Source organism: Leuciscus leuciscus (genome assembly GCF_965113295.1).
Source record: "Leuciscus leuciscus genome assembly, chromosome: 3".
Classification (NCBI taxonomy): Eukaryota; Metazoa; Chordata; class Actinopteri; order Cypriniformes; family Leuciscidae; genus Leuciscus; species Leuciscus leuciscus.
In genome coordinates, this window is record NC_138727.1 from 28,197,950 (window position 1) to 28,209,449 (window position 11,500).

At 41.4% G+C, this 11,500-nt stretch overlaps 1 long non-coding RNA gene across 1 annotated transcript; it reads left to right on the plus strand.

Moving 5' to 3' along the window:
* Positions 1 to 649: 649 nt before the first annotated feature.
* Positions 650 to 10,633, plus strand: LOC309495682. Its single transcript, XR_014204789.1, has 2 exons — positions 650 to 827; positions 10,434 to 10,633. It is a non-coding gene; the product is annotated as an uncharacterized lncRNA (long non-coding RNA).
* The last annotated feature ends 867 nt before the right edge of the window (positions 10,634 to 11,500 follow it).

Here is an 11,500-nt window from a genome sequence, read left to right on the forward strand (position 1 = left end):
TTTAGCCGATAAAGATGTGAGATAAATCTTATACGGCAGGTCTCAGAGAGGCTAGGAAAGCCAAAGAGACAGGGTTTCTGTGAAGGGGAGGGAAGCATCCTTAATACAGAGCCAGACTCTTCATTCAAGTTAATACGAGTGATCCTCGCGTACTTGTAGTGGAGAATAGTGAAATATTAAGACAACCCAGAGGGGTTGGATAGACACTAGGACCGCTGTATAAATTGCATGGTTGAAAGTGAAATCTTACATAGAGTTAATTAGAAAAAGAGAGAAATCCTAAATCCTAAAGCTCGATAAAAATAATAATTCAAATAAGAATTATTGAAACAATCCAATAAAAGGATTGTATAAATAGTAGTGTAATAATCTCATATAATGAGATGTATATAGGATAAAAGAATATCCAATATACTAATATAATTCATAGAAGAATTATTTAAGCTCATAGAAGAGCTAAGTGCATGCATGCACTACAAAAAATCTCTACGATAAAGTGTGTAATAATAGGCCTAAAAATAGAAACTCTATAAAATTAAAATAGAGAAAATAATTCAAATGAGAATTATAGTGACAAACTTAAGGAAGTTTGAGTAAGTGTAGTAGAGATAAACTAAATCTAAATAAGAGAAAGATTTAGTGTGAGCTGTATAAACCATCTAACAAAGTGCACGTTGTTGGATGGAGAGGACAGCAAAAAACCCATAATAGAGTATATACTTTTGGTTATAAAAGAGTACTTGAATGGGAAGGAGAAGTGTTGAGAGCGAATAAATCAGCAATAGAAATAGATAATGATTTGTTTGTACTTTGGTTTCCATCCAGATGTAACGAGGACGCTGAGGCTGAGTGAGAATCCATGTGCAGAAGTTTATTAAAGACAGTTTCCACAAACAAATACGATGAGGCAGGCAGAGGGTCAAAACCAAGGTAGCAGTCCGATCTTTCAACATACAAAGGGGATTTCCAAAAGGCAAGAGTGAGTAGGCAGGCAATAGGTCCAAGCAAAAACATCAGTCCGATCAGGCAACCAAAACAAAGGGGATAATCCAGTAAATCGAAAAACAGAGAACCAGGCAGAATCATACACAGTAGACAGGCAGGATAAACAGGAAATAACGCTCGGTAAGGCAGGTAAACTGGCAATACTTCGCAATGAGTACAAGAATGGTCTCTGGTTAAATAGCAGTCAAAACAGGAAATGAGTGCAGAAGAAGCAGAGGGAGTGGAACACAGTCAGTATTCAGGTGAGGGCTCCCTCTGCTGGTTTGGCGTTACAGAACCCCCTCCTCTAGGAGCGACTCCTGGAGCTCGTCGTGGGCGTCCCCGTGGTCGTGGCGCTGGTCGGTCGGGTCTGGCTCGATGAAATTCCTCGATGAGAGATGGATCCAAAATGTCCCGGGCAGCTACCCACGATCTCTCCTCAGGTCCATAGCCCTCCCAGTCCACCAGATATTGGAGCCGACCCTCTCTTCGTCGTGAGTCTAGTAACTCATTCACTTGATAAGCAGGAGTTCCATCAATGTCCAATGGAGGTGGTGGTTCTGGGGCCTCATGGCCAGGGTCAGCATTCGGGTGGACCGATTTGAGGAGGGAGACATGGAAGGAGGGAGAGATTCGGTAGTTATCAGGAAGCTCCAATTGGTAAGTGACCTCATTAATTCTCTTAAGAATCTTAAAAGGGCCAACATACCTTGGACTGAGCTTCCTGCTTGGTAGCCGTAACTTGATGTTCTTTGTCGAGAGCCAGACCCGTTGTCCTGGTCGGTAGGGAGGATGTGGGTGACGTCGTCTGTTGGCCTGGAACTCCTGTGTTCTCACGGCCCGCTGGAGACGGACGTGTGCACTGTCCCACACCCTCTCGCTACGTTGAATCCAGTCGTCCACCGCTGGGACTGAGGAAGGTTCGCCAGACCACGGGAACAAGGGAGGTTGGAACCCCAGAACACACTGAAAGGGGGTCAGGCCAGTGGATGTGTGTGTGAGAGAGTTCTGAGCATATTCTGCCCAAGGTAGAAACTCAGACCATCGATGTTGCTCTCGACTGCAGTAGGTTCGTAGGTATCTGCCAATTTCTTGATTGAGGCGTTCAACTCGGCCGTTGGCTTGAGGATGATATCCTGACGTGAGACTAACGTTAATATCCAATTGTTTGCAGAAAGCTCTCCAGACCTGAGAAGTGAATTGTGTGCCCCGATCGCTGACAATATCTTCTGGGAGACCATATACTCTGAAGACATGGTGGAACAGGGCTTGGGCTGTTTCCATGGCGGTAGGTAGTCCCTTTAATGGGATTAGGCGACAGGATTTTGAAAAACGGTCTATAATGACTAGAATAGTGGTACAATTGTCGGAGGGAGGTAGATCAGTGACAAAGTCTATGGATAGGTGGGACCATGGGCGTTGTGGGATGGGTAGTGGTTGTAGGAGACCGGAGGGTAACTCTTTAGGGGTTTTGGACTGGGCACAGACTTGACAAGACTTTACATAAGCGGTGACCTCTTTGGCCATTGCAGGCCACCAAAATGAATTTTGTAGCAGACGAATAGTGCGAGAAATACCGGGGTGGCCTGCACTAATGGAAGTGTGGATCCATTGCATGATACGTTGACGTAGACATAGTGGTACGTACTGTTTGTCATGAGGGCAGTGAGCAGGTGGTGGTTCACGTTGTTGTTCTTCTTGTAATTCCTCCATGATGTCCCAGAAAACTGGAGCGAGGATGACAAGAGTAAGGAAGGATGGGTTCTGGGGTGAGATGTTTTGTGGGAAGGTCGTATCGTCTGGAGAGGGCATCTGCTTTACAGTTCTTACTGCCGGGCCGATAGGTTACTGCAAACTGGAAGCGAGTGAAGAATAGAGCCCAACGAGCTTGACGTGGGTTAAGACGTTTTGCGCTTTTGATATACTCCAAATTTTTGTGATCTGTGATGATTTGAAATGGGTGGACCGCCCCCTCCAACCAATGTCGCCACTCCTCGATGGCTGCCTTCATGGATAGCAGTTCCTTGTTCCCCACATCATAATTCCTTTCAGCGGCGGTTAGTTTCCTTGAAAAGAATGCGCATGGATGTAGTTTGCCTGGTTGACCGTGTCTCTGTGAGAGTACTGCCCCGATTCCACAGTCGGAGGCATCCACTTCTACTATAAAAGGTGTAGCGACTGGGCTATTTGAATCATTCGTTCCTTTATTCTGTCGGCAACATTTTTTTTATCATATTCAGTGTAATCGACACTATAATCCGACAGAACAACATAAATAAGGTGGTTTTAGAAAAAACCCGAGCTTCTAACTCCACCTGGAGTGTGTTATTTGTTTTGCAAAAATCCAGCGCTCCCGCTTCATCAGGTCCAATCAGCGCAGGGGGGTGTGAGATCTCACTGTCAATCACAGGTCGTGCACACGCCACAGATCCCCCCTCACTCGCGCACGTTAATATCACATGCACACGCCACGCCTGAAGTTCGCCTGGAGATTGCATGAAGCGTGATGGCGGAGAGAAAATCTACTAACAAGCTTCCAATTCCTCGGTTATTGCTATCTATGGATAGATTAGCCAGGGCAGCCTACCTCCGAGTCCATGGTGTTGATAGATGCTGAAGAGACGGACGCGTTCACAGAAAATCAGGTACACACGCACAGTGATGCACTGACGAGCACAACCTCGATGGGAGGGTGCTCGCTGGTAGTGGGGAGGGGCATGAGAGTTGTAAACATTCAAAATTTTGGCTAATCGACCCAATCTGCCAGACTTGCCGACGGCAGCTTTAACAAATTCGGACTCTCTGTGTTTTCTAAGCACATTCCTTCCCAAAACGTTCTTTGCTAAGCTTACTAAAGCTTGTAACCTCCTGACTCCCAAATGTATATCATACGTCGGCTCCAGAGATACTGGAGCAAATAGACTTTTACGACACTAAATTGCACCTCAGAGACACTCCAGAACCTGAAACTAACATTCCTCTCTGTACCAAGAAGATAACGAAACTTTCTCCTGCTACGTGACATCACACCCCCACACACACACAAACATCCCTTTGTGTTTAGAATTAGGATAGAATATCCTTTAATATAAGTACAAGTACATTATGCATGTTTTATTAGTTTGTTTGATCATATAATATGATTTTCTAGTGTCTAGCTCTGAAATGTATTGTTGAAGAATGTCTTTCCAGTGGAATCGCATTCCGTAACCCGACTCCTCTTTCTATAGGATAACACTTTACGACCCTGCACGAAGCTGCAGCCAAAGACTTCTCTGCAAGAGATAACGGGAAGCGCAACGTGACAGACATTCCAACACACACATTAACGCACACACATACACGAACTTTGGACATTAAACTTAGAATATAAGCATGTAATTTTTCATATACTCCTGAGTGTTTTCCTAGGTTATATTCACTTCGTGTATGACATTTATTTGAAGGAACAAACTGGTAAATGCTTCTATTCGTGCATGTGATTGTAACTTGGTGTTCCTACAATCTTCATATGACAAGTTTCATATCTCTGTAAACCTCGCAATCTAACAGAGTCGGATTTCGATAGCAGAATGCAATAATGTACATTGTTTTACACTTTTCATATTTCTGGAGCTGAACAGCTTACTTTCATCTCCTCATGACTCATTCAAGTGGGCGTGTCTGACAAGACAAAGAAAAATCTTCCCGCCCAAGATGCTCTAAGGTGATTGGTCCGCGTACGCAGAGTAGGTGTGAACCCATCTTCTCCATAAAAGACCGACTCATGAAATCTTAAGAAAGCACTTTTACGAACCCTCTTCGTCAGCGAGAAGATCCAAATGGCTCCCTTTTAGGGAGCATTCTCCGTTTTCTCTTTTCTTTTCTTTAAGTCTTTTCTTTATTTTCGTCTTCGGACTCTACCTACGTTCAGTGAAATGAACGTAGCCGGCAACCTCAACTTTAAAGAGACTTGAACATCCCGCGGCCGCGCTCACAGAAGCAAGCCCTGCTTTCTTAAAGAAACACACACGCTGCTCTTAGGACACACGCCCGAACACGACTCGGCGTTCTTCAGCAACAAAGAGAACCATTTTGCAAGATAAGTTATTGAACTTTTAATGTAATCTAATTTCTTGTTGTCTCACAAGGTTACAGTGCCTGTGATTTTTCCATGCTGAGATCATCTCGGTGATCTCTCATCCTGAACTTTAGTTTCACTTTCTCCCTTTCATCCTCTCCCTCTCTCATCTGTTATCCGTTTAGTCTTGTATTTGTTTACGTGTTCTGTATATACATACATATTTACTCTGTGTGAATCGTAGTTATGTATTCATTAGTTCAATTGTATTAAAACCTATATACTTGATTGATCCGTCTATAATTCTCACATTACGAGTCCCTGAAATGTTTGATCTAGCTACAGGCTTTACAATTTGATTATGGTTTAGTAACCTAAATTTATAAGGACAGGAGAATAGTTTTCATGGCCAGAAAACTGATCTTTCTGGAATTATAAGAAGTGGTAACTTTTATGAGAAGGTTGGTGAGTTAATCTTATGGTCGTTTGCGGGACAAACGACTGTTCGGTAATTACATTAATTTTCCATTAAGGGTTATCTCATAATCGATCTGAAATAGGATTATTGATATATGAATGATGAATTAGAATTTGTTGTGATTGATTATTCATATATACAAATCGATCTATTTTCAACTTCGAATAAATTAACGTAACCGTAATATGCAAAATATTAATCATATTCATGATTAATTATTACAATTCCCTATAGATCATTTGAGCTAATATTAATATTAATGTACAACCCATTGTTGCTACAAAGGTAAACTGGGGTTTGGGTGTTTCAGAATGGGGGCAGACGTGAATCTTTCCTTCAGGGTGATAAAGGCATTGGTGGCTTCTTTATTCCAGCTGAGTTTTGTGGGTTTACCTTTTAGAAGTGATGTTAGGGGGGACGCTATGGTGCTGTAGTTGCGGATGAAGCGTCTGTAGAAGTTTGCGAAGCCTAAGAATCTTTGTAATTCCTTGACTGTTGTGGGTTGGGGCCATTCGGTGACTGCTTGAACCTTTAAATCATCCATCTTTACTCCATGGTGACTTATGTGGTAGCCTAGAAACGAGGTTTGATTAACATGGAATTCACATTTGTCTGCTTTGACGTAGAGCTGATTTTCGAGTAATCGAGAGAGGACTATTTTAACATGGTTGATATGCTCTGCCTCAGACTTGGAGTAGATGAGAATGTCATCAATATAGGCTACCACAAACTGGTTGAGAAGGTCCTTGAAGATTTCATTGATGAATGATTGGAAGATGGCGGGTGAGTTGGCCATCCCATATGGCATAACTTGGTACTCATAGTGCTGGGGTGGTCAGAAAAGCAGTTTTCCACTCATCGCCTTCTTTTATCCTAATTAAGTTGTAGGCACTTCTTAAGTCCAGTTTAGTGAAAATAGTGGCTTCCCGCAGCTGTTCTAGGGCAGAGGGTACTAAAGGAAGGGGATAACGAAATTTGACAGTCACATTATTTAGTCCTCTGTAATCGATGCAGGGTCTTAGTCCTCCATCCTTCTTTTCAACAAAGAAGAATCTTGCAGCTGCTGGCGATGTAGATGGACGAATAAAACCTGAGTTCAGAGCCTCTTCAATATACTCTTCCATTGCTTGACTTTCGGTTCGGGAGAGAGGGTAAACTTTGCTTTTGGGAGGCATGGCATTGGGAAGCAGATCGATAGCACAGTCCCAGGGTCGGTGTGGTGGTAGCTGTGCGGCCTTGGTTTTGCTAAAAACTTCAGAAAGATTGTAGTAATAGGCGGGGATGTTCACTGTCTTGAGGGTATCTGGACTTTCAATACTGGTTGTGAGACATGGTTGGGGTTTAGTGGGAAGGCAGTGATCTAGACAGAATGTGGACCAATGAGTCAACTCACCATGATACCAGGAAATGTCAGGGTCGTGAATAGATAGCCAGGGATGTCCCAGGATGATCTCGAATTTGGGAGAGTCAACAATATACAGTGTGATAGACTCTTGATGCAGCAAACCGACATTAAGTGTGAGAGTTTTTGTTTGATGAGTGATCCCCTCTCCAATGAGTGTGTCATCGATGGCCTTGATTTTGATAGGTGGGGTGCATGGTTGAATGGGGATGTTATACTTTGTGACAATGTCCTTATTAATCAGATTCAGAGCGGCTCCAGAGTCAATCATCGCTGTTAATTCAAGAGACAATGTGTCAGTCCTGAGAGTAATAGGTAAGGTGAATGATTTGTTACTGAGTAAGGAGAAATGTTCAATATTTACCCTGGGAACAGCTTGGGATTTGTGTGGACATCCTAGACTGCGATGGCCTGCTTCACCACAGTAAAAGCATAACTGATGTTGTCGACGCCTCTCCCTTTCCCCTTCAGAGAGTCGGGAGACGTTGAGTTGCATAGGTTCGTCGTGAGGGCGTGCCTCGATCGTGACTGGAATCTGTGAATTGCTCTGATTTCCCCTGTTGCCCTTGCGTTTCGGAGCCTGTCTCATGAGGTTATCAATTTTAATGGCCAGAGTGACAAATTCAGAAAAGGAGGAATTCTCTCCTTTACAAGCTAGTTCAGTTTGCAGTTCAGTGTTGAGACTACGGTGAAACATGGCCTTTAAAGCGATATTATTCCAACCACTCTGTGCAGCAAGTGTTCTGAATTCAATAGCGTATTCAGCAGCGGTGCGGTTACCTTGTGTGATGTCAACCCCCTGAGGTCTACGGTATCGCCGGCGATACCAGCTCGCTTTTTTTTGATCAGTGTAAAAGAAACTCATAAATACTCTGTTGACTTTGATTTTCCATAGGAGTTTCATACATCAATCGATTCTGTTAAATGTGTATTATTTTTGTGTATACTCACAATAAAAACAAAGTGTTGTGCTTTTTGCCAAATAAAGAAAAATAAACACGAAGCGAGTTCTGCCTTCTCTCTGCCAGTGTAGTCCATTCTGAAACGCGTCCGAAAATGAACAATAACTCAGCGAATACTCAGTCAAACAGACATACAGACACACAGGCATGAAGCTTGAATTCTCTTCTTTTAAATTAAGTAATTTATATAAAAAACAAATATTCTCATCTTGTGAAATCTGTATTAAAAGAGAGCGATTCCAGTCGACCTCATTACAGCTAATTCAGATGTAATGTGACACGCCCACGGAGAGCGCGCGCTATTCAAACGCAAATGGCTGAGGCAATCCTGTGAACGCCCCTATCAGCTCGAGAAAACACACAAGTTTATTTAGATCATTACCTGTTTACACCGTCTTGCAGCGCTGTGAGGAATAATACTAATGGAAAATGTCCCTCAGAAGTGCGGGTATATCGAGGAGCGAGCTGAGGAATACTAGTAAGTTTTTTCCTTCTCACGTGGGTTTCTGTTTATGAATGAATAAACGGCAGAGATGCGCGCTGTTTACCATAGCTGGCAAAGACAGTTTAAATTTAAATCGCGTGTGTGAATGAATGATGATGTTTTAGCAAACTGTATTGCTATACTGAGATGAGTAAAAATCGAAATGTAGGCTATTTGTATAAGCAACGTATTAAACTGCAAATTAACAATATGCCCTAATATTTCATGAAAACAACGTTACAGTCAGACGAAATATGAAAGACAACATTTTGTTTAGTAGATTTGGGTACAGTTTTTACTGTAGAATATACTGCCACATCAAATAAGCTTTTGTTTAGCAATTTCTATATATAAAATACTATTTTTGTCAAAAATAAAGTCATCAACTAAGATGTTAGCTGTTCCACTGTTGGCTATATTCAAACTAATGAATACATAGATAAAATGTAGGCCTATAATCTTTTTTTTTTTACAAAGAAAGAGTACACTTGAAATATTGTTGAAATTGTAATTATTGTTGTAATTGTAACCGTTTTAATAAAATAGCAAAACATATTTACAAGATAGATGTAAGCAAAATCTTAAATGGTCAATATAAGTCTTCTTCTAAATATATCTTTTGTCCTTGCATTGTGGCTCAGTCAGTGTCACACCTGAGTGAATGGCTCATCATTATGCAGAGTGGGTGGGACATTGTATTCTAAGGTGTGTAAACCACTCCTCGTTCATGCCCCCCTCGCATATTGGCTTTCCAAGCAAAACCTGTTTTACATCAATTTAAATCAATGTATGGTTTTATGTGAACGATAAAGCAAGACTATTTTCACATAATGTTGAAGAAAAAACTATAGGCGACGACATCCATTAGTCAAAAGTCTTATTGCCACATATTTAGTACGTGTTTTGTGGCCTTATTTCAAAAACTTTAATTTTTAGTTTTTTCGATAACCACGCATAAACATTATTCTCTCAAAAATGAAAACATGTACATACATGTGGCTCACATATTATTGTAGTCCTGTTTGTGCTATATAGAGTGAATTTACACCTTTGCCATTAATATGTTTATAAGCAACTGAAAAAAGCACAAATGTCAGAGCATGTCAGAACACCCCCAGGGCCCAAAAAACCGCTCAGACTCCAGAGGGTTAATGATTTGTGTTGACACATCTTTGCCCCCGGCGGGGTATTCAAACACTTCACGGAGTTGCTGGATGAAATAATCCACTGAATATCTGAACCGTGAATCAGAGTCCCAAACTGCTGCAGCCCAGTCGATAGCTCTCCCCGTTAATAGCGTCATTAAGAACGCACATTTCTTTTCCTCTGACTCAAATTTATCCCCTTGATGATCAAAGTACAGTCTGATTCGACGAACGAAGCCTTTACATTGTTCAGCAGTACCATCAAACTTTTCAGGAAGAGCAAAGCTTACCGTTTTAGGCGTGGGTTGTGGAAGTGATTGGATGTAGTGCGTTAGATGTTCGTTGACTGATTGGAGCTTGGTTAGTTGTTCCTGGTATTCCTTTAACATATTGCTTTGATAAGCGAATGCTGCTTGCAGGTTCGAAACTTCCGCTGGATTCATGGGAGGCGAAGTATTCTGTAACGAGGACGCTGAGGCTGAGTGAGAATCCATGTGCAGAAGTTTATTAAAGACAGTTTCCACAAACAAATACGATGAGGCAGGCAGAGGGTCAAAACCAAGGTAGCAGTCCGATCTTTCAACATACAAAGGGGAATTCCAAAAGGCAAGAGTGAGTAGGCAGGCAATAGGTCCAAGCAAAAACATCAGTCCGATCAGGCAACCAAAACAAAGGGGATAATCCAGTAAATCGAAAAACAGAGAACCAGGCAGAATCATACACAGTAGACAGGCAGGATAAACAGGAAATAACGCTCGGTAAGGCAGGTAAACTGGCAATACTTCGCAATGAGTACAAGAATGGTCTCTGGTTAAATAGCAGTCAAAACAGGAAATGAGTGCAGAAGAAGCAGAGGGAGTGGAACACAGTCAGTATTCAGGTGAGGGCTCCCTCTGCTGGTTTGGCGTTACACCAGAGACCAATTGAGTGAAGGAAAATTTAATGAGACAGAGGTAGCCACCTCAGTAATACGGTGGGCACAAGAATTAGAGAGTGATAGAAATAGTTCTGAATATATACCGTGTAAAAATGAAGAAATAGAAGGTATGTTGTCAAAAATACCAAAGGTAGGAACCATAACAATATACTATACTAAATTAGACAAAATACCAGGAAAACAGACAGAAGAGGAAAGAAAGAAAAAACAGGAAATAATAGATAAAAAATTTGAAAAAGTAGAAATATATATGTTATGGTCTAAAGTAAAGGCTATACAGGGAATGGTTGCCTTTAAATAGAAACAAACAAATGATAATTAAAGTGACTTTGAAAAGGTTGGTGACCACTGCATAACGCAAACCCAGTCAAACGTTTGACTGCAGTATCTTCTATTCTATGCGCCTTATAATCCGGTGCGCCCTATATATGAAAATAGTTCTAAAATAGGCCATTCATTGAAGGTGCGCCTTATAATCCGGTGCGCCTTATAGTGCGGAAAATACGGTAATAAAGTCAAATAGGCATTATGGTATTAATGCTAGTAATGGTAAATTTCTCTTAAAATTGGATTTGGCTAATGATTTTTTATCAATTCCATTAACAGAGATTAGTCAAGAAAATACTTAATTTACTAAAAATAACCAACATTAAGTATATCAGAGATTACCAAAGGGATAGATAAATTCCTCAGCAGCATTTCCATTAAATAATTACCTGTGGAAGTTTATATTAATTAAATATTAGTTATAAAGAAGGAAAAAGAGCATATTGAAACCGTGAAAGAAAGGCTTTAAGTTAATTGGCTTACCAGGGCTGGATTAAAATTAAATAAATAAATAAACAAAGTGTAGTAATGGCAGATATGGTTAATGTAGGATCTGAGGTCTCTGTAAGAAACGAAATAATTAAATATAGCTGCGAGCAGCGATTGCGGGCCCAAGCCGGTGGCACCGCCACCCTGGTGCCTTTAGTTACACTAAAGGCACCGGGGTGGCGGTGTCACCGGCTTGGGCCCTCCATCGCTGCTCGCAGCTATATATATATAT